The sequence below is a fragment of the Mobula birostris genome, chromosome 12 (assembly GCF_030028105.1).
Source record: "Mobula birostris isolate sMobBir1 chromosome 12, sMobBir1.hap1, whole genome shotgun sequence".
Taxonomy (NCBI): Eukaryota; Metazoa; Chordata; class Chondrichthyes; order Myliobatiformes; family Myliobatidae; genus Mobula; species Mobula birostris.
This window is the reverse complement of record NC_092381.1, coordinates 58,599,566-58,622,109: the sequence shown is the minus strand read 5'-3', so window position 1 is coordinate 58,622,109 and position 22,544 is coordinate 58,599,566. Positions and strand designations below refer to the sequence as shown.

At 40.6% G+C, this 22,544-nt stretch overlaps 1 protein-coding gene across 1 annotated transcript in view; it reads left to right on the top strand.

Moving 5' to 3' along the window:
* The window catches only part of lrrc7 (leucine rich repeat containing 7), a 631,001-nt gene that overhangs the window by 134,969 nt on the left and 473,488 nt on the right, over positions 1-22,544 (top strand). The gene's annotated exons all lie outside the window — the stretch shown is intronic.

The following is a 22,544-nucleotide window of genomic DNA, read 5'->3' as shown; positions in this document are numbered from 1 at the left end:
TATGTATCATGTGGTGGTATCTTGAAGTATGTAATTTGCATAGTTTTACATATAACCCATGATGAATTACTTATATGAACAAGAATGCTTTATCAAACAATGTATTTACAATATTACTCAAATATCACTGTAATATATACACAAATAGCAATGCAACAATTTGTATTAATTATTGTTTGATTATATGAAAAAATAAGCATTTCATAATCATTGCTGCTCCAGTTAATTCCAGACTTCTTCAGTTTTCTATCATATAAATACCCTGTGTCTTTCATTCCCTGATTTCTTTTCAAATTCTTTTTGTGAAGAGTTGATAAATCCATTGTGGCTTTGTTTCACATCATCAAGCAAGCTTCTGGTAACTCATGCTCGTAACCATCATATATGAATCAAATAAGGGCCTGGAAATTCAACAACACAGAAAATGTGCAGTACAATTGCAATACCTGCAATTACAGATCAACATTCAAACTCATCATACCCTCAGTACTAATGAGCTAGCTCCAAAACCTGGGCCTTCCTCCCTCCCTCTGAAAATGGATTCTTAACTTCCTTATCGGGAGACCACTATCAGTGCGGATCAGAAATAACATCTCCTCCTCGCTGCCAATCAAACCTGGCACGACTCAAGGATGTGTGCTTAGCACCTCCGCTCTATTCTATTTACACCCACAACTGTGCTCCTAGGTACAGCTCAAATGCCACCCATAAATTTGCTGATGACACCACCATTGTTGGCAGCATTTTGAATGCACAGGAGAGTTGTTCAATTGATTGAGTGATGTCACAACAGCAACCTTGCACTCAAAGTTGGTAAGACTGAGAAATTGATTGTGGATTACAGGAAGGGGAAGTCGAGGGAACACACACCAGTCTTCATTGAGGAGTCAGGAGTAGAGAAGGTGAATAGTCTTAAGCTTCTGGGTGCCAACATTTCTGAGGATCTATCCAAGGCCCCAATATATTGATGTAATTACAAAGAAGGCATGACTGCAGCTATATTTCATTAGCAGCTTGAGTGGACTTGGTATGACACCAAATACTGGAGCTAATTTCTGCAGGTGTACCGTGGAGAGCATTCTAATTGGTCGCATCACTCTCTGGTATGGAGGGGTGACTGCCCAGGATCGGAAAAAGCTGAAGAAAATTGTAAACTGAGCCACCTCCATCATGGGCTCTAGCTTTCCCATCGAGGACACTTTCGAAAAGCGATGTCTCAAAACGGTGGCATCCCATATCACTCAGGGCTAACCCACTTCTCGCTGCTACTATCGGAGAGGAGCTAAAGAAGCCTGATGACACACACTCAAAGTTTAAGGAACAGCTTCTTCCCCTCTGCCATCAAATTTCTGAATGGACAATGATCTCATATACAGTACTACCTCAATTGTTTTTTGTTCTTTTTGCACTATTTAATTTAAAAAAATGTTTCTTATTCTAATTTATAGTTTATTATAATTATGTGCTGCAATATACTGCTGCTGCAAAACAACAAATTTCATGACATATGCCAATGATTTTAGACCTGATTCTGATTCTGAATACACAAGAAACATTTGCCAAATTGACCTGGGGCTGCTTACATCTCAAGAGTTTTGTACACCTGAGTATCATGATTGCAGCATTCAGATAAATCCTATCATGCTGTTTCGCTCAATTGTGAGGAATAAATTCAGCAGTTCTTTGAGGCTGTTGAAAATAACTGGTGTTCTTGATGTAATCCTTGCATTTTTTTTATTAAAGGGGAACTACTTATTTCCTGTGAACACTGCCAGATTTGCTGCACAGTTTTATATAATTTTACTGAAGGAGTTGAAAACCAAGTGAGAGACACCCTTTTTCACAGGTAGTGGACTTGGGAGCTTAGTTGAAGAACTTGGAGAAGGGGGATTTTTCATGTGCAGTGTAGAACTCTCCAGATTGCTATTGAAGCCCAAGTGGAAAAGGGTGGTAAGATACCATTGCAAGAAATGATGAGCTAACAATCTGAATGCAGTGCTGGAAAATGACTACACATGTGATTAACATCAGAAAATGTCAATGAATCACACTTGCCACCAACTGTACCACTGTCTTCAAGGCATACAACATCCTTTCCTCATGTTCAAATGCATTAGCACACACTCAAACATTCCTGCAATGTGCATGTACTTATTATGGCTTCTGCACATGGTCAGGTATTCAGTCATGACAAGATATCATACTGATATACACTCAGTGGCTACTTTATTAGGGTACTTCTATGCAACTGCTTGTTAATGCAAATATCTCATTAGCCAATCATGTGGCAGCAGCTCACTGCATAAAAGCATGCAGATATAGTCAAGATGCTCAGTTGTTGTTTAGTCCAAACATCAGAATGTGGAAGAAACGTGATCTAAGTTACTTTGACTGTGGATTTATTGTTGGTGCCAGATAGGGTGGTTTGAGTATCTCAAACTGCTGATCTCCTGGGATCTTCAGACACAACAGTCTCTGAAATTTAGAGAATCATGCAAAAAACAAAAAAAAATCTAGTGAATGGCAGTTCTGTGGACAAAAATGCTTTGTTAATGAGAGAGACACATAAAATGCTGGAGGAACTCAGCAAGCCAGGCAGCATCAGGTCCTGCTGAAGGGTCTCGGCCCGAAACATTGACTGCACTCTTTTCCATAGGTGCTGCCTGGCCTGCTGAGTTCCTCCAGAATTTTGTGTGTGTTGCTTGGATTTCCCGCATCTGCAGATTTTCTCTTGTTTGTTAATGAAAGAAGTCATAGGAGAATAGCCGGACTGGTTCAAGCTGACAGGAAAACAAGTATCTCAAATACTGTGTTCAGAATTGCATCTCTGAATGCACAACACATCGAGCCTTGAAATTGGTAGGCTACAGCAGTGGAAGACCACACTGTGTTCCACTCCTGTATCTAATAAAGTGGTCCCTGGGTGTATTTCAATGTGCTCACTAAAACCTTTTCCCTGTTATTGCTGAAATCAGGGACTGAAAAGATAACAAGTATCAGCTACAAAACAGATGCACCCACTTGCCAAGTGCATGATGGGAAGGAAAAGGTTGTAATTAATTTGCAATCTTTTACAAGGGAGCCTCCAAGTTGTATGTTATGCTCATTTGGAAATGAACATGTGGTTACTAGTCACTGGATTACAATTCTAGAGACCCCGATCAATGGCAGATTGGAGTTCCTTCACATGCATTGCAACAAGCTCATCAGTACCTGTTCAAAGGTAGTTAGTGATGGTCATTTGGTGTTGATCTATCAGCAAAGGTGAAAAAGGCATATGATGGGTAGATATATTTCTTGTTGAGGATTTGGTCGTTATTCTGTACCACATTTGGAATGATGATTGGTTTCAGTGTTTTCAATTATTCTCAGCCAATTCCTTTTCTCAGGTGGAGTGAAATAAAATGGTCGAAGATCAACTTCTATAATTTGGGGATCTTGGGATGAAGCTGAAATCAATAATCCATTTGGTAGAAGACCTTTACAAATTCTTCAACTAGTCCTGCAAGAAAGTGGAATCTATCAGTGTGAGTGTCGAGCAGTATGTTTGGGTTGTGTGGCTTTGGTTGAACAATTAGCACGATGAACTAGCATGGCAATTTAGGTGTGAAGCTCACAATGATGTTAACTGTGTAAGAATAAAATAAGTATGGATATAAGGTACCAGTTCTGATTGCAGACACAGAGGTCTCCAGATGGAGCAACAATCTGCTGAAGGGGTAGTGTGGAAGGAATTGTGACATTTTTTTGGGTAGAAAACCTGCATCAAGACTCAAGAAATCTGATAGATTGCTAGAAATTGGTTATAGAGAGCAATGATAGTTGTGATGTTGAAATGGCCTGTGTTCTGGCAGGTAATGTATTAGTTTGGTAAGTCCTGGTATTCAGTAATAAACATTTATATCCATTAAACTGTTTACAGCACTGTCTGCAGGATTTCAAAAATTAATCCTGGGTGAAAAAGTTGATCGTTGCTTCAAAATGGTATATTTACACGAGTGATGTGAAGCCAATGCTTGCTTCAGTCAGGGTATACATGAAGGAATGAACCTTAAGTGAGCCAAATGAAAAATCTATTGTGCGCTACAGTTGTTTGAGAAACTCTCAAAAAGTGCGAGATACATACAGACGAACAAGACTCGCAGCATGGAAGGAGCTTAAAATGAGTTCCATGTAAAACCAACCCAATTAGTCCTCCTACCCTGTTCATACCATAGCCATGCAAATTCTTTTCTTTTGGATGCTTATCCTGATATTTATCCTTAAATACTGGAACTGAATCAACCTCTTGCTACCATGTGCATTCCAATTTCACTCCCTAATTAGTATAATTAAAAAAACTTGTAAATTGCTTTCATTGTAGTTCCTATAGTTTTGATGACTTGGCCAATGAAATCTATCTATCTACCTCCCCTTCCCCCCTTCCCCCCTTCCCCCCTTCCCCCCTTCCCCCCTTCCCCCCCTCCCCCCTCCACTCTATGACATTAAATATCTTTTCAGACTCCCCTGCAGCTTCTTGTGTTCCAAGATCTCAACCCTGGCTTCAGAAGTCTATCTACATTCCTGGAATTCTGTTTGCAAATCCCTTGTGCACTCAGAATGTTGGTTGTAGTCACAATGCTCCACGTCAGTGTTCACTCTGATTTCCTTATTCTTGTACTCTGTCTTCAAGATCCAGCAACTACTTATTCTACAAAACCAACATAGTGGGTTGTAGAGGATGTTTTCTCCAGAGGAATAATCTAGAACAGGATTTATTGTTGGAAAAGAAGAGGCCATCCATTTAAGATTTCTCTCTGGAATATTACAAGCACTCTTCATCAAAGTAGAAGCAGTGTCTTTGAACACTGGTCAGCTACCATCAGTTGATGTATAACATTTTTTGAAAGATCTTGAAATTTCAGCAACCACAGAGCATTGTCTATTTTAAGTCGGCCAGTGCTGGTTTGAATAATGAAGGTCAAAATCGAATAGTGGTAAATAGAAGTGATCTTCTGCGTTATCATGCAGCCAATGTAGCACTATTAATGCTAGTTTAAGAAGAATCTAATTGGTGTAATGAGAAGACTGCAATGTATGGGTTGCATTGGCAACTATGCATCACAATTCCTACAACTACTTCCAAAAGCTATTGAAAACAATCTTTGTGTCCTATTTGAAATTCCTGTTACAAAGGTACAAAGAACAGACTTCAGAGGAATTTGTGGATTCACTGTGTATTGCTTCTGGTGATAACTGTGCTCATTCGAATTTTGGTGGATCAAACAACATTCTCTTGTAGCAAGTTATTGCCTGAGGATGAATAGATACAGGGCCTTGGAGAAAGTATTCAGCCCTCACAACTATTTTCACATTTTACTGTCACATTTTCTAAATTTGAAGTATATTGAAGTAGGATTTTTTGAACTTATCTACAAAGCATTGCCTATCATGTCAAATTGAAAGAAAAAATCCAAAACCTGTCAAGAATTTACTAAAAATTTAAAACAAAATTGTGACAAATTGGCTGAAGAAGTACTCAGGTGCAATATTGTATTTTACCTGATCAAATCACATTTGTTATATAGAAATTTGGAGGATCAACTGAATAAATACCCCCTCTCTCTGTGAGGTCCAACTGTATGGTAGATTTTCAGCAGACCAAACCGAAATGAAGAGGAAAGATCATTCAAGGCAAATCAGGGAAATGAAAATAGAGAAGCACAAATCTGGGGAAGGGTACAAGACTGTCCCAAAGGCACTTGTAGCCTGGGGAAAAAGAACACGCTCAGGACAACAAAGACTTTTTCAGGTTTTTAATTCCTTTATTGGTTTTCCATGTTTAAGTGCCAGTAGAGGGTCGCGAAACAAAACGAACAAAGTTACAACCCGTTCTCGCCGTTACAATCTCAGTTTAACTTTCGATCCACACCCTTGTGTATGGACAGAATTGTGTATGCAGTATAAAAATACCAGAACTAATACGGTACTAATACGGTAGTGGCAATCCTGAAGGAACACAATACAAACAACATTAGAATCCCACCCACCCTGCATCTTATACATAACAGTGAAAAGTGTAAGTGAATACGTCTCATCTAGGACGTACTCACGTGCTGAACTTCTGAACAGAGACTAAGCATTCACGTTACGCCGTTACATGCACAATCAGTCCTGATACAATGAAGTTAGACAAAAGGTACACTTTGGCACAACTTTTACAAGGTATTGCCTGGTAGTTAAATTACAGCAAGACTGGCCTATTTGGCTGGTGAGGAACTTTGCCCAAGCCACGCGATCCAGCGTTGAGTCACTTACTCGAGAAAATCTAAAGCATCCACATGTAAAACATGTCAAATTACTGATATTCTCGATCTGCCAACAAGCATAAACAAATTCACATGGATATCATCAATTAATGCTCACCTTTCCTCACCATGCCCAGCAGCCCCTGGGAGAGGCCCAATTTCCAACGCCCCACCAGCGTCTTCAACAGAAACAAAATGGTCTCCCCACTCTCCCGCGTGTGCGTAATGACATCACAGTTTCCCTTAAAGGCACAGGCAACTATTCTAGCATTACCCGGATGGATGCCGAAGTACACTTTTAACGATACTGAACAAGATCCGACGGTCACCTGGTTACACACTGAATGTACATTGGAGCTCAGTGAAAAAACATGAAACCACAGCCACGCTGACTAGATCAGGCTGCCTCTCTAAACTTAGTCACAGGAGAAGAATGGCACTTGTAAGAGAGGCTACTATGATGCCAGCAATTCGTGGCTCCACAATCTGTAAGGCCTTACAAAAAAAATGGGTATTTATGGAAGAGTAGCATAAAAGAAACCCAGGCTAAAAATAATCATCTCCTTGCCCGTAAAGACTTTGCAAAGTGTCACTTAGTAAATACTGTAAGGATCTGGAAGATGACTTGTGGTCAGATAAAAATGAAGTGGAACATTTTGGCCTCAATACTAAAACTGCACATCAGCCAGGCAACACCATCCCTTCTGTAAAGTATGATGGAGGGAGCATCATGCTTTGGGGATGCTTTTCAGCAGAAAGGCCTGGAAATCTGGTCAGGATTGATGGGTAGATGAATGCTGTTAAATACAGAGAGATTCTGAATAAAAACCTGTTGGCCTCTGCCAGAAAGTTTAAACTGCGGAGGAAGTTTGTCTTTCAGCAGGGCAACGACTCAAAGCACACTGCCAGTGCAACCATGGATTTATGTGAACAAAGGGTTAGGGGCTGAATACTTTTACAAGGCACTGTACTTGTGTTGTGGTTCATTAAATCAGATCAGAATTATTATTACTGGTGTATGATGTGAAATATATTTTGTGGCAGCAATACAGTGCAAGACATAACATTCATAAATTGCAAAACCAGAAAGTGCAAATGAAAGGAATAATGAGGCAGTGTCATGGACCATTCAGAAATCTGATAGCATCAGGAAAGAAGCTGTTCCTAAATCATTGAATATGGTCTTCAGGCTCTTGTACCCACTTCTCTGATGGTCGAAACAAGAGGGTATGTCTTGGATGGTGGGAGTTAGTGATGGATGCTGCCTTCCTGAGAGAAAGTCTCTTCAAATGGTCATTGATGATTGTGAGAGTCGTGCCTATGATGGAACTGGCTGAGTCTATAAGCCTCTGCAGCCTCTTGTGCTCGTGTGCATTGGAGGCTCCATACCAAGCTATGATACAATCAGTTAGAGTGTTCACCAGGCATTCACATAACTGTGAAGGCATTCAGCTGAGGACTTGTGATTTTTAAATGCACCCCTTGGCAGGTCATGCATGAGCAAACTCATTCTGCTTTCTGATGCATATCTAGACAGCTATAAAGGGCAGACTTGGAAGAACTCTTGAACTTTCAACATGAGAGGAAATGATTGGGAGAGTCCTTATTTGGCCGAATCTGTAAATTTGATATTAAATGTAATTATGTAACATTTTACTGGAAATTGACAAAAATTGTTTTATTGCACAAGTTTATGATGTGAATGAAGTGTATTCCTAAAATGATAATATGATGCATGTTTTGGCTTTGCGAGATCTCTTGGCCTGGTGTTTGCTGGAACAGGTCCGCTTTTGGCATGTTCCATTAGTTGGATTTAAAATTGTATTTCAGATTTTATAATTTTTGCCTTCACTGAAAATGGTGCGGCAAGCATAGCTAAATGTTGGAATCTGTTAGACAGGGACACAGAGTCTATATTCTTAATCATTGAGAATTAAGGATTGAGAAGTAAACAAAGGAAGGGCTCCAAAGGAGTGTGAATTTGAGTGGGTGAATTCAATGTCATATCAAACACTGGGCAAGAATGTTTGATGAGAGAGATTAAAAAGATGTAAAAGTTTCATGAAATTAAATTTGATTTGCAATCCGGAAGAATGAAATACCTGGCTTAAAATTGTATTATTTGTGGGAAAAGAAGTTGATCGCTAGTCACTAATATCGTTTTGATAGAAATAGAGTCAGGCATGTAAAGGCATTTGACTTCTTTGAATTTTATGCAGTTTGTATATTACAGCTTTCATGGGTAATAGAAATACTCTTATCACTAATATGAAGCACTTAAACTATTCCATTTTCAAAACTCTTTATTCATAAACTCCAAATTAACTGACATCGGCTGCGTATGATTATTTTTCAGATAGTCAGTTGGACTAAATGTATGTTCTTGAATCCAACTGTCCAACTCAATGGCAAATCTAATTGCATCTTTGTTGATTAGATCAGCATTACCAGCATTTGTACCTTCTCTTTATACCTATTGCACATTCATAATTAGCTTCTGTTGGCTATCAAGATCATGTGTTCTTGACTGATTGGTCATCTGTACCATGTTTTTGTGTGGGCATAGGCAACTATTTTCTGATACAAACAATATGTCATATACAAATCAGTATGGCAACGTTTATCAGTGTACTTGTGATTTGTAAATTGTCCTTCAGTTGTTATAACAGAACAGTTCAAAATTCAGATGTATTCTGCTGCGATATTTTTCCATTACTTTAGTTTCTAGTTGAAAATTTTTTTGTTCTCTAACTATTTGCTGATTGGTAGAGTGATTACACATACAAAGTTCCATCGCTGTAGTCTGGATTTGAATCCAACTCCGAGAAATCAAAGTTTAGTGGTTAACTTACTGCAACACTGTGTACTTTGTAAATGTACTTTAAAAAATATATTTAAATAATAATTGCTAGAATTAATTTTCAGTGTCAATTTAATGACTAATTAATGTTCAACTACAGCAACTTGATAAAATGTATAGTGAAGTCAAAGGTAAGATCTTTTTTCACAAGTCTGACCTCTAAATGCAAACAAGTATGGTCATTCATAATTCTTGGTTTTTCACTTCCTTACTTGGCAAGCATTATTTCTACTTGGTAACATATGATCTGTTTTTTAAATAGCATTCTCAGTCAAGAAAATAACCATGTATTGTGTACTGAATGCACATTATAGTTAATTGAGAAAAATGTTCAATGTGTTACTTTTGGTCAAAGGCAATTGTGTTAATTGCCTAACTGAGAGATGTTGAGTTCGTGCACAATTTTCAAACTAATTGCTTATTACCATGACTTGAATTTGCCTGAAAGTACTGAACCAGGTACCTGTAGGTCGAACAGTTGCGGGCTGATTAGGTGTAATTTCTGAAGAACCTTTTGTGCCTACTTCTGAAGGTGTAGTGTGCTGTATGTGGTTTAGCAGTGCATGACTATTGAATAAGCACCAATTAGGGAGTGCACAAGTGCGCAGAGGCAAATCAGGATATTATGGCAGATGATTTCGCAGGCGGAGGGAAGTCTTTTGCAGCAGCCGATCATTGTCTGGCCTTGCCAGCATGCATTGCTCTTCCAGGCCAGACATGTGCGAAGATTAAGTCTCTCCCTGTGAATTTAAGGTGTGTAATAAACTGGAAGGGTATGTTGGTTTTGGGCTAAGGAAATATATACTGTAAAATGAATAGCTTGAGTGCTGAAATGTAGATGAACTGTCTCGTCATTGTAACTGCAACAGGAAATGAACATGAATTGTGTTTAAGCAAAGCTGATTGCTATGAGAGGGGAGGAGAAGGAGATGGTAGTAGGATTATGTGTGAACATTAAAAAAAATACAAAGTCTGGTAGTTCACCTTAATAGATGCCATCATCCTCATAGAGAACCTGGAGGCAAAACTGCTTGAAGCACTCTTTGGCTACCTTGCATGAAATATGCACAAAGTTATATTCAATCAGAAGCGGGCTTCTTATCACTGATGTATGTTGTAAAATATGTTTGTGGCAGCAGTACAGTGCAATACATAATGGACTACAAATTAAAGTAAGAAATATATCATATTTATTGTAATTTATAGCCACTTTATAATAAATACCTTAAGAAATATGTATATATTTTGCAAATAAAAAGAGCAGAATAGTGAGTTAGTATTCCTGATTTCATGGACTGTTTAGAAATCTGATGGCGGGGGCGGGGTGTGAAGAGAAGCTGTTCATTGTGTGTCTCCAGGGTCCTGTACCTCCTCCCTGATGGCAATAATGACAAGAGGGCATGTGCTGGGTGGTGAGAATCCTTAATGAAGAAAGCTGCCTTAAGGCATCACCTTTTGAAGACATCTTTGATGATGGGGAGGTTAGTGTCCGGAGTGGAGCTGGTTGTGTTTACAATGTCCCAACATGAGGTGTTCCGTAAATGGAATTTTCCCCTTTAATATCTAGGTAACATGGAATTATTTGAGACAAAAGAGGTCACAATGACCTTCAGACTAAGATGTTAGCACACATAGCAAACTTAAAAGTAGTACATTGTTGTTCGTGTGCTGTGAAAGCTGGGTTTTCTCTGCACTGTTAAATTACTGTGTCAATATATATTAAGTGGGAATGAAGGGCTATATAAATTGAAAATGCTAAAATTACTAGCCTTGCATGTTGGTTGAACAATTTAATTTGAGTGTGCATTTATGGTATGCAAAGTCGATGATTAATTAAAGAACAATTCTCAATTCACAATGGAAGCTACAGTTAATGAATGCAGTAATCACATTTTATTAACTGGAAGCACAGTAGTAAGATCAGTAAGCTTTCTTTGTGGAAATCTATTTTAAATTATCTTGGAATTCATGGAGAACATATTCAATAAATTGAGCAAAGAAATAAAAGCTGAAAGTAGTGGGATTGGTACCTTAGTGGTGATGATCAGCAGTCAAATTGGAATTTGTTAATGGATAATACCATTTCAAAAAATAAAACACAAAAGGCAATATAAGAATATGATCTCTCAAAGCCCAAAGTCCCCATGTAGTAAAATATTCTGTAGAAAGTAACTTGTAATTTCTCAACTACTTACCTTTTGTTATTCAAAGAAAAATGCCGCAGATTTTAAGCTGGTGCATTTGTGCATATAAAACCAGGTAAATATTATTCATTTTGCCTAAAAAGTAACACTGTCCTTTCACACAAGCCTATCCATTCTATCATTATTACATGTTATAAAGGAACAGCACTTAGACCATAAGACATAGGAGCAGAATTAGATTTCTTAGCCTATTGAGTCTGCTTTGCCATTCAATCATGGCTGATTTATTTTCCCTTTCAACTCCATTCGCCTGCCTTCTCTCCATAACATTTGACAAACCTATCAAGAACCTATCAACCTCTGCTTTAAATATACCCAATGATTTGGCCTCTACAGCCTCCTGTGGTAATGAATTCCACAGATTCACCATTCCATGGCTAAAAAAAAAATACTTCATCTCTGTTCTAACTGAAGATCCCTCTATTCTGAGGCTGTGCCCTCTGGTCCTAGACTCCCCCACTAAAGGAAACATCCTCTCCACATCCGTTTTGTCTAGGCCTTTCAGTATTCCATAGGTTTCAATGAGACTTCCGCCCTCCCTTTCTTCTAAACTCCAGTGAGGCCACCTTAAACATCAGCATTACATACTTGATTTTATATGAATGCTAACATTGCATTTGCCGCCTTCACCGCCAACTCAATCTCCAAGTCCACCTTTAGGGAATCCTGTACAAGGACACCCAAGTGCCTCTGAATTTTGAATTTTCTCCCCGTTTAGAAAATAATTTATGCCTTTATTCCTTCTACCAAAGTGCATGACCATATACTTTCCTACACTAAATTCAATCTGCCACTTCCTTTGCCCCTTCTTCCAATCCGCCTTAAGTTCTTCTGTAGACTCCCTGCTTCCTCAACACTACCTGCCCTTCCACCTATCTCTATAGTATCCGCATACTTGGCCATGAAGCCATTAATTCCGTCATCCAAATAATTGACATATAACATGAAAAGAAGCAGTCCCAACAGTGAGCCCCGCGGAACTCCAGCAGCCAATGAGAAAAGGCTCCCTTAATTCCCACTCTTTACCTCCTGCCAGTCAGCCAATCTTCTATCCATGCTAGTATCTTTCTTGTAATATCATGAGTTCTTACCTTGTTCGGCAGTCTCGTGTGTGGCACCTTGTCAAATAACTTCTGAAAATCCAAGTACACAACATCCACTGACTCTCTTTTGTCTATCCTGCCTATTATTTCCTCAAATAATTCCAACAGATTTGTCAGGGAAGATTTCCCCTGAAAGAAACCTTGCAGACTTTGCCCTATTTTATCACATGCCTCCAAGACCCCCAAAACCTCATTCTTAATAATGGACTCCACATCTTCTCAACCATTGAAGTCAGGCTAACTGGACTATAATTTCCTTTCTTGTGCCTCCCTCCCTGCTTAAAGAGTGGAGTGACCTTTGCAATTTTCCAGTCCTCCAGAAACATTCCAAAATCTAATGATTATTGAAAGATCATTACTAATGCCCCCACAACCTCTTCACCTATCTCTTTTAGAATACTGGTTGCAGTTCATCTGGTCCACACTACTTTCACATTTTTCAGCTTTAGGCACCTTCTCAGTAATAGCAACTACGCTCACTTCTGCCCCATGGCACTCTCGAATTTCTGACATATTGCTAGTGTCTTCCACAGGGAAGAATGACAGAAAATACTTATTAAGTTTGTCCACTATTTCTTTTTCCCCTATTACTACCTTGCCAGCATCAACTTCCGTTGGTCCAATATTCACTCTCACCTCTCTTTTATTCTTTATATCTGAAAAAATGTTTGGTATCCTCTTTTACATTATTGGCTACCTCACCTTCAGATTTCATTTCTTCTCTTTTTGGCCTTTTTAGTTGCCTTCTGTTGTATTAAGTTTCATTCTATTACGTGCCTTTTTTGCTGTTATGCTGTCTTTGACTTTCCTTGTCAGTCATGGTTGCTTTGTCCTAACGTTAGAATACTTCTTCATCTCTGGGATGTATTTATTCTGTGCCTTTCAAACTGGCCCCAGAAACTCCTGCGATTTCTGTTCTGCCATCATCACTGCCGGTGCTCCCTTCCAATCAACTTTAGCCAGCTCCTCTCTCATATCTTTGGAATTCACTTTACTCCACTGTAATACTGATACAACTGACTTCTGCTTCTTCCTCTCAAACTGCAGGATGAATTCTATCATATTATGATCACTGACTCCTAAGGGTTCCTTTACCTTAAGCTCCCTAATCAAATCTGGTTCATTACAAACACTCAATTCAGAGTTGTCTTTCCCCTTCTCAGCCACTAACTGTTCTAAATAGCCATCTCATAGGCATTCTATAACTCCCCTCTCTTGGTATCCAGCACCAACCTGATTTTCCCAACCTACCTGCATATTAAAATCACCTCTGACTATCATAACGTTGCCCTTTTTACATGCCTTTTCTATCTCCCATTTTAATTTATACTCCACATCCTGGCTACTGTTCAGGGGTCTGTCCATAACTCCCAACAGGGTCTTTTTACCCTTGCAGTTTCTTAACTCTACGCACAAGGACTCAACATCATCTGATACTACGCCACCTCTTTCTAAGGATTTGATCTCATTTTTTACCTGCAGAGTCACCCTGTCAACCCCTCTGCCTGCCCGCTTTCAATACAATATGCATCTTTGGATGTTAAGCTCCCAACTACGATCTTCTTTGAGCTATGACTCAGTGATGCCCACAGTGTCATACCTGCCAATCTTTAAATGCACAATAATATCACCAGCCTTATTCTGTAAACTGTGTGTATTCAAGTATAACACCATCAGTGCTGTATTCATCACCATTTTGATTCTTCCCCCCATGTTACACTTCAGCTCCTCCCACTGACTGCAATTTTGCCCTATCATCTGCCTGTGCTTCCTTACAGTCTCACTACACACTGCAACATGTTGCATGCCAAGTGCCCCATCCTCAGCCCTTACATTTCTGTTCTCATCTTTCTGACAAGTAGTATAAACTCTCCCCAACAACTCTAGCAAAGCTTCCCAGTAGGATATTGGCTCCCCTCAGGTTCAGCTGTAACCTGTCCTTTTTGTACAGGTAATACTTCTTCCCCAGAAGAGGTCCCAATGATCCAGAAAACTGAACCCTGCCCCCTGCAGCAATTCCCCAGTCACACATTACTCTGCCAAATCATCTTGTTTTTGCCACTGCTGGCGCCTGGCACAGGCAGCATTCCAAGATTACTAATGTGGATGTCTGCTTTTCAGCTTTCCACCTAACTCCCTATATTCTCTCTTCAGGACCTCTTCCTTTTTCCTACCCATGTCATTGGTACCAATATGTATCACAGCTTTCAGCTGCTCACCTGAGTACAGACAGCACATGCAAACCCAGTACCATTAAATGCTCCTCAGATATTAACCTATTGATTCCGGGGATCATTCACATAAACCTCCTCTGGATCCTCTCCAATGCTAGCTCATCCTTTCTTTGATATGGGGCCCAAAACAGCTCTCAATTCTCCAAATGTGGTCTAACCAATGCTTTATGAAGCCTCAGCATTACATCCTTGCATTTATATTCTGGTGCTCTGAAAATGAATGGCTGACATTGCATTTGCATTCCTTACCACCGATTCATCGTGCAAGTTAACTTTTGGGGAATCCTGCATTAGAAATCCGAAGTTCCTTTGCATCTACAATTTCTGAATTTTCTCTCCATTTAGAAAATAGTCTATCCTTTTATTCTTTCTACCAAAGTGTATGACCACGCACCTCCCAACGCTATACTCCATCTCCACTTTGTTGCCCATTCTTCTAGTCCATCCAAATCCTTCTGCAGAATCTATAATTCCTCAGGACTACCTGCTCCTGTATCTGTCTTTGTATCATCTGCAAACTTGATCACTAAGCTATCAATTCCATCATCCAGGTCAATAAGTGATAAGTAGTGGATCAAACACTGACCTCTGTGGAACACCACTAGTCACCAACAACCAGTCAGAAAATACCTGCTTTATTTCCACTCTGTGCTTCCTGCCAGTCAGATAATCTTCCATCCATGCTAGTACGTTTCTTGTAATACCTTGGGCTCTTATCTTGTTAAGCAGCCTCATGTGAAGCACCATGTCAAAGAACTTCTGAAAATCCAAGTTAACACCATCTTTCCTCTTAAGGAAATCCTGCTGACTTCAGCCTGTTTTATCAAGTGCCTCCAAGCTCCCGAAGCCTCAACCTGAATAATGGGCTCTAACCTCTTGCCAACCACTGAAGTCAGGCGAACTAGCCTATGATTTCCTGGCTTTTGCCTCCATCCTTTAAAGAGTGGAGTGATATTTGCAATTATCCAGTCCTTTGGAATTTCTGCTAAGGTAAACCAAAATCATCATCATCTCCTGCTTTCCAGAAAAAGAGAAACTTAAAAAGAAGATTCAAGGTCTTTATTAGCACACTCTTGACGAGCATTCTAGTTTTCATCACTTTTTAGCATTTTTTGCATTGTTCCAAAAAAATTGGAAGCAGATTTCTTAATCAATAATTGAGCAGTCTTTTGATTTATTGAGCAAATGACACTTCTGAATCTCTTTTAATTAATTACACCTCAATACCAGAAATATCATGTCATTTTGTAAGAGTCAAGGAGACAATAAAAGTTTCACAGGTTGTAATTTTGGTCTGGAATTCACTCAAATAAGAATATTGTCAATATTCAAAAATATTTATTTCAATGGTCAAATTGCTTGCTTTCTCTTTCAAAACCATTATTGTACCTAAGTAAAGATAATGACATCTCTGACAAACTTGTACAGAGATATAGTGGAGCTATTCTAACTAGTTGTATCATGGCCTGGCGTCCAAACTACAATGCACAGGAATACAAGAAGAAATTGCAAAGAGTGCTGACTTACCCAGTTCCATCATGGGTACGACTTTTTACGGTCATTGTTGTGATCGTAAGATCAGTTTTCTGGAGGGCGAACTTGTGAAAAACATTGGGCCTGGATAATGTTCCAGGGCCTATCTTTGGATCCTGTGTGGATCAGCTGGCAGGGTTATTTGCAGAAATTTTTAACTTCTCCCTGTGTAAATAAGATGATATTCCTTAATAACTACTGTCTAGTGGCTCTAACATCAGCCATCATGAAGTGCTTTGAGAAGCTGGTTATAGTATACATCAATTCCCTCTTTCCAGACAGCCTCAACCCACTGCAATTTGCCTACCATCTGAAACATCTGCAGTGGACACCACCTCCTTGGGCCTAAGCTCGTCTCTGGAGCATCTGGACAGAATAGACACCTATGTCGGACTATTGTTTATTGACCACAGTTCTGCCTTCAGTACTATCATTCCAAGTGAACTCATCATTGAACTCCAAGCCCTGAGAGTTAATGTCTCCCTCTGCAACTGCATCCTTGACTTTCTGACCAACAGACTCCAATCAGTAAGGATAGGCAGCAACATCTCTGCTGTGAGTATTCCAAATACTTGGTGCTCCACAAGGTTTTGTTGTCGGCCCCCAACTTTACTCATTGTAGACTTGTGAATGCATGGCTAGATTTTGTTCTAGCTCCATCTATAAGTTTGCAGATGAGACCACTAGTGGGCTGCATCTCAAATGACAATGAATCTGAGTACATGAAGGATGTAGAAAATTTAATGACATGCTGTCATGACAGCCTTTCCCTCACTCAATGTCAGCAAAACAAGAGCTGGACATTTACTTCAGAAAGGGGGTATGCACGTGCCCCTGTCTTCATCAAAGGTGTTGGGATTGAGAGGGTTGGGAGCTTCAAGTTCCTCAGTGTGAACATTACCAATAGCCAGTCCTGATAAAAACCCATTGATGTCACGGCCAAGAATGCTCAGCAACACTTCTTTTTCCTCAGGAGGCTAAAGACATTTGGTGCCTCCACTTTGATTCTTATCAATTTTTCTCAATGCAGCACAGAGAACATTCTGTCTGGATGTATAACAGCTTGGTATGGCAGCCACTCTGCACATGACCACAAGATTCAGTCTTACCCAACCAGAAGCCCTGGATGGGCTATGAGATCTGCAATCTACTGAGGCCAGGTTAGTGGCATTCAGGTCTGGTGACTAAGCAGGATACAAGAGGTCCAGGTACAATCTCTGGAAAGCCATCTCACATGTGAAGTAGCACTTCCAGACCAAACCTGAATCACTGAAAGATGCTGAACAGTTATGGCCGGGCTTGAATGCTAGTACCTCTTACAAAGTGAAACCAAACGAAATAGGTGACAACAAGGCTTAGTTCCCAAATCTTCTCAATGCCTTCTATACTCGCTTCAAACATCAAAACATGGATTAAAGTTTACGAACTCCCACGGCTTCTGATAACCCAGTGATTTCAGTCTCTGAGTCAGATATGAGAGCATCCTTCAGGAGGGTGAATCAAGGAAAGCATCTGGCTCAGATAGGATATCTGGCCAAGTACTAAAGACCTTTGCTTATTAACTGCCTGGAATGTTCACCGATATCTTTAACCTCTTGCTTCGTCAGTCTGAGGTACCCACCTGGTTCAAGCAGGGTTCAGTTATACCGGTGCCTAAGAAGACTGTGGAAACCTGCTTCAATGACTAGCGCCAAGTAGCACCTGCATCTAGATCAGAGTCAGGTTTAATATCACCAGTACATGTCGTGAAATCTGTTAAATTTGCGGCAGCAGTACAATGCAATACATGATAGAAAAAGCTATGAATTAATGTAAGTAAATCAAAGTTCGAGTAAAATATGTTATTAGAGTACATACATGTCACCACATACAACCCTGAGATTCTTTTTCCGTGGCCATACTTAGCAAATCTATGGAACAGTAACTGTAAACATCAGGGACTACAAACAGACCATGCAAATGCAGGTGTAAATAATTAGCAAAAAATAACAAGCACGAAATAACAATATTACAGTGTTCTCAAATGAGTCCTTAAATGAGTGTAGTTATCCCCTTTTGTTCTAGAGCTTGATGGTTGAGAGGTAGTAACTGTTCTTGAACACTGAGGTACCAGTACCTTCTACCTGATGGCAGCAGAGAGAAAAGAACATGGCCTGGGTTGGGAGGATCTTTGAGGGATGCTGCTTTTCTACAGAAACGTTTCATGTAGATGTTCTCAGTGGTTGGGAGGGTTTTAACCGTGATGTACTGGGCTGAATCCACTACTTTTTCTAGGGTTTTCCATGCAAAGGCATTGGTGATTCCATACCAGGCCATGATGCAGCCAGTCTGTCACTTCCTGCTACATTTGCCAAGGTTTCCGATGATATGCTAAACCTCCGCAGACTCCTGAGGAAGTAGAGGTGCTGTTGTGCTTGCTTCGCAATAATATTTATATGATGGGTCCAGGACAGGTCCTCTGAGATAATAACACCCAGGAACTTAAAGTTACTGACACCCTCCACCTCTGATCCTCCGATGGTTATTGGTTCATGGACCTCTGGTTTCCTTCTTCTGAAGTCTACAATCAATTCCTTGGTCTTATTGACATTGACAAAAGGCTATTGTTATTACATCACTCAGCAAGGTTTTCAATCTCCCTCCTGTATGCTGATTCATCACGCCCTTTGATACAGCCCACAACAGTGGTGTCATCAGCCAGCTTGTTTATGGTGATGTGTACTTAGTCTGTGTACTTAGCCACACAGTCATAGGTGTAAAGTGAGTAGAGCAGGGGACTAAGTATACATCCCTGCAGTGCTCTTGTGCTTATAGAGATTGTGCAGGAGATGTTTTTGCCAACCTGAACTGACTTGGGCTCTACAAGTGAGGAAATCCATGATCCAATTGCACAAGGGTGTATTGAGGCCCACATGTTAGAGCTTACTGATTAGTTTTGCTGTAGACCTGTTGCTTCAGTATATATTTATATATATTAAAAAAGTTAAATTAAATAAGTAGTGTAAAAAATATAAAAAGGGTAGTGTGGTAGTGTTCATGGGTTCAATGTCCACTCATTAATTGGATGGCAGAGAGGAAGAAGCTGTTCCTGAATTGTTGAGTGTTCTCTTTAGGTTTCAGTACCTCCTTGACGGTAGCAATGAGAAAAAGGGCATGTCCTGGGTAGTGGGGGTCTATAATGATGGATGCCAATTTTTTGAGGCACCACTCCTTGAAGATAGGGTGGTATGGTAGCATAGTGGTTAACACAATGCTTTACAGTACTGAAGTTACAGGTACAACTCCCGCTGCTGTCTGTAAGGAGTTTGTATGTACTCCCTCTGACTGCATGGGTTTCCTCCCATGCTCCAAAGACATACTGGTTGGTAGGTTACTGGTCATTGTAAATTGTCCCACGATTAGGCTGGGATTAAACTGGGGTGTTGCCAAGCAGCAAGGCTCAAAGTGCCAGAAGGGCCAACTTTGCACTGTATCTCAATAAGTAGTAAAGCATGTCCTGGATACTACGGAGCCTAGTGCCCATGATGGAACTGACTAGTTTTACAAGTCTTTGCAGCTTACCTCAATCCTGTGCAGTGGTACTCCCAACCCCATCCCCCACCCTCCATTATCAGAAGGCGATGCATCCAGTAAGAATGCTCTACATTCGTAGAAATTTGCAAGTTGCTTTTTTTTTGGTGACGTACCAAATCTCCTGAAACTTGTAGTAAAATAGAGCCACTGTCTTGCCTTCTTTATGGCTGCATTGATATGTTGGGTCCAGATTAGGTCCTCAGAGATATTGACACCTAGGAACTTGAGATTGCTTGGTCTCTCCAATTCTGATCCCTCTGAGGACTGGTATGTGTTCTCTTGCCTTGCCCTTTCTGAAGTTTGCAATCAGTTGTTTGATCTCCATCTGAGATTCTGTCAGCAATAGTTATGTCACCAGCAAATTTACAGAAGGCATTTGAGCTAGCCACAGAGTCATAGGTGTAGAGAGAGTTGAGCGGTGGGCTAAGCACAAACCCCTGAGGTGAACCAGTGTTGATGGTCAGTGAGGTAGAGATATTATTTCAAATCCCCACAGATTGTGGTCTTCTGGTGAGGAAATTGAGGATCCAGTTACAGAAGGAGGTACGGAGGCCCAGTGTGAATGATGGTGTTAACTGCTGAGCTGAAATCAGCCAAGAGCATCCTGACCATTGGTATTAGTTATCTCCAAGTGATCCAAGGCTGCGTGGAGTGCCAATGAGATTGTATCTGCTGTAGACCTATTGTGGTGATAGGCAAATTGCAGTGGGATCAGGTCCTTGCAGAGACGGGAGTTGATTCTAGCCATGACCAACCACTCAAAGCACTTCATCACTGTAGATGTGAGTGTACTGGACATTAGTTGTTAAGGCGGTTCAGACTGCTCTTGGGCACTGGTATAATCGTGGCTCCTTTTGAAGCAGGTGGGAACTTCTGACAGTAGCAATGAGAGATTGAAAATGTTTTTGAACACCCCCGCCTGTTGGTTGGCACAGGTTTCAGAGCCTTACCAGGTCCTCTATCAGGCTGGTCACCTTGCGAGGGTTCGCCCTCTTGAAAGGCAGCCTGACATCGGCCTCAGAGACAGAGATCACAGGGTCACCAGGTGACGCAGGGGTCCTCATAGCTATAGTTTTATTCTCCCTTTCAAAATGTAAAAGGCATTGAGCTTGTCTGGGAGTGAAGCATCACTGCCATTCGTGATGTTGGGTTTTGATTTCTAGGAGGTGATGGCCTACAAACCCTGCCTGTTGCCGTGCATCCCTCCGACCTCGCTCGGAATTGTTCCTTAGCTCTTAAAATAACCCTCTGTATGTCTTACCTGGTTTTCTTGTACAGACCTGGGTCGCTAGACTTGAATGCCACAGATCTATCCCTCAGCAGACTACGAACCTCTTGGTTCATCCAGGGCTTTTGGTTTGGGAATGTACAGTAAGTTCTTGTAGGCACACAATCATCCACACAGGTTTTAATGAAGTCAGTGGCAGTTGTGGCGTACCCTTTCAGACTTGAAGATGAATTTCTGATTACAGTGCAGCTGACCAATTCAAAGCACTCCTGTAAGTGCTCCTGCCCCTCCCTTGCCTATAGCTTCTTGGCCCTCACTGTGGTGCATAGATCCACTTTGATAAAGTGGTTTGAGAGGTTGGTGATGAAACATATCAACTCCTGCCTGAGAAATGACTTGGATCCAATCCAATTAGCTTACCTGCACAACAGATCGACAGCAGCTGCCATTTCAATGGCTCTTCTTCACTTAAACACTGGAACACCTGGATAGCAAAGGTGCATACATCTAGACACACTTTATTGATTACAACCTGGTATTCAATACTATTTTCCCCTCAAAACTGATCAATAGGATTCAAAACCTTGACCTGAATACCTCCTTGTACAATTGGCTACTCAATTTCCTCACTTGCATACTCCAGTCAGTTCGGATTGGCAACAACATGTCTTCCAGAATCTCCATCAACACTGATGTACCAAAAGGCTGTGTGCTTAACTCCCTGCACTACTTGCTTTATACTTATGACTGTGAGGCTAAGCACAGCTCCAATGCCATATTTAAATTTTCTGATATCACTATTGTCATTTGCTGAATCAATCAGTTTATAAGAAGGAGATTTAAAATCTAGCTGAGTGGTGCTACAATAACTTACTCAATGTCAGCAAGACCAAGGAGCTGGTTATGGACTTCAGGAAGAGGAAACCAGAGGTCCATGAGCCAGTTCTCATCAGGAGATCAAAGGTGGAGATGGTCAGCTACAAGGGGTGATTGATAAGTTCGTGGCCTAAGGTAGAAGAAGTCAATCTTAGACAACCTAGCACATTTATTTTTCAACATTATCCCCTCCTACATTTACACACTTAGTCCAGCGGTCGTGGAGCATACGGATCCCTTCTTTGTAGAAGTCGGCATCTTGGACCTCCAGAAAGTGGTCCACAGCAGGGATGATTGATAAGTTCGTGGCCTACGGTAGAAGGAAATGAGTTATACAGCTCTCGTTACATGCACGTGCAGTTCAACAATTTGAGTGATTATGCAGAAAGTTCGAAGTTAATAACTCATCATCTTCTACCTTAGGGCACAAACTTATCAATCACCCCTGCTGTGGACCGCTTCTGGAGGTCGAAGACGCCGACTTCGACAAAGAAGGGATCTGTATGGTCCATGACTGCTGGACTAAGTGTGTAAACGTAGGAAAAATACAGGTCCTTCTACCTTAGGCCACAAACTTATCAATCACCCCTCCTACTTTAAATTTCTTGGTATTGTCATTTTAGAATATCTAGGCCCAGCATGCAAG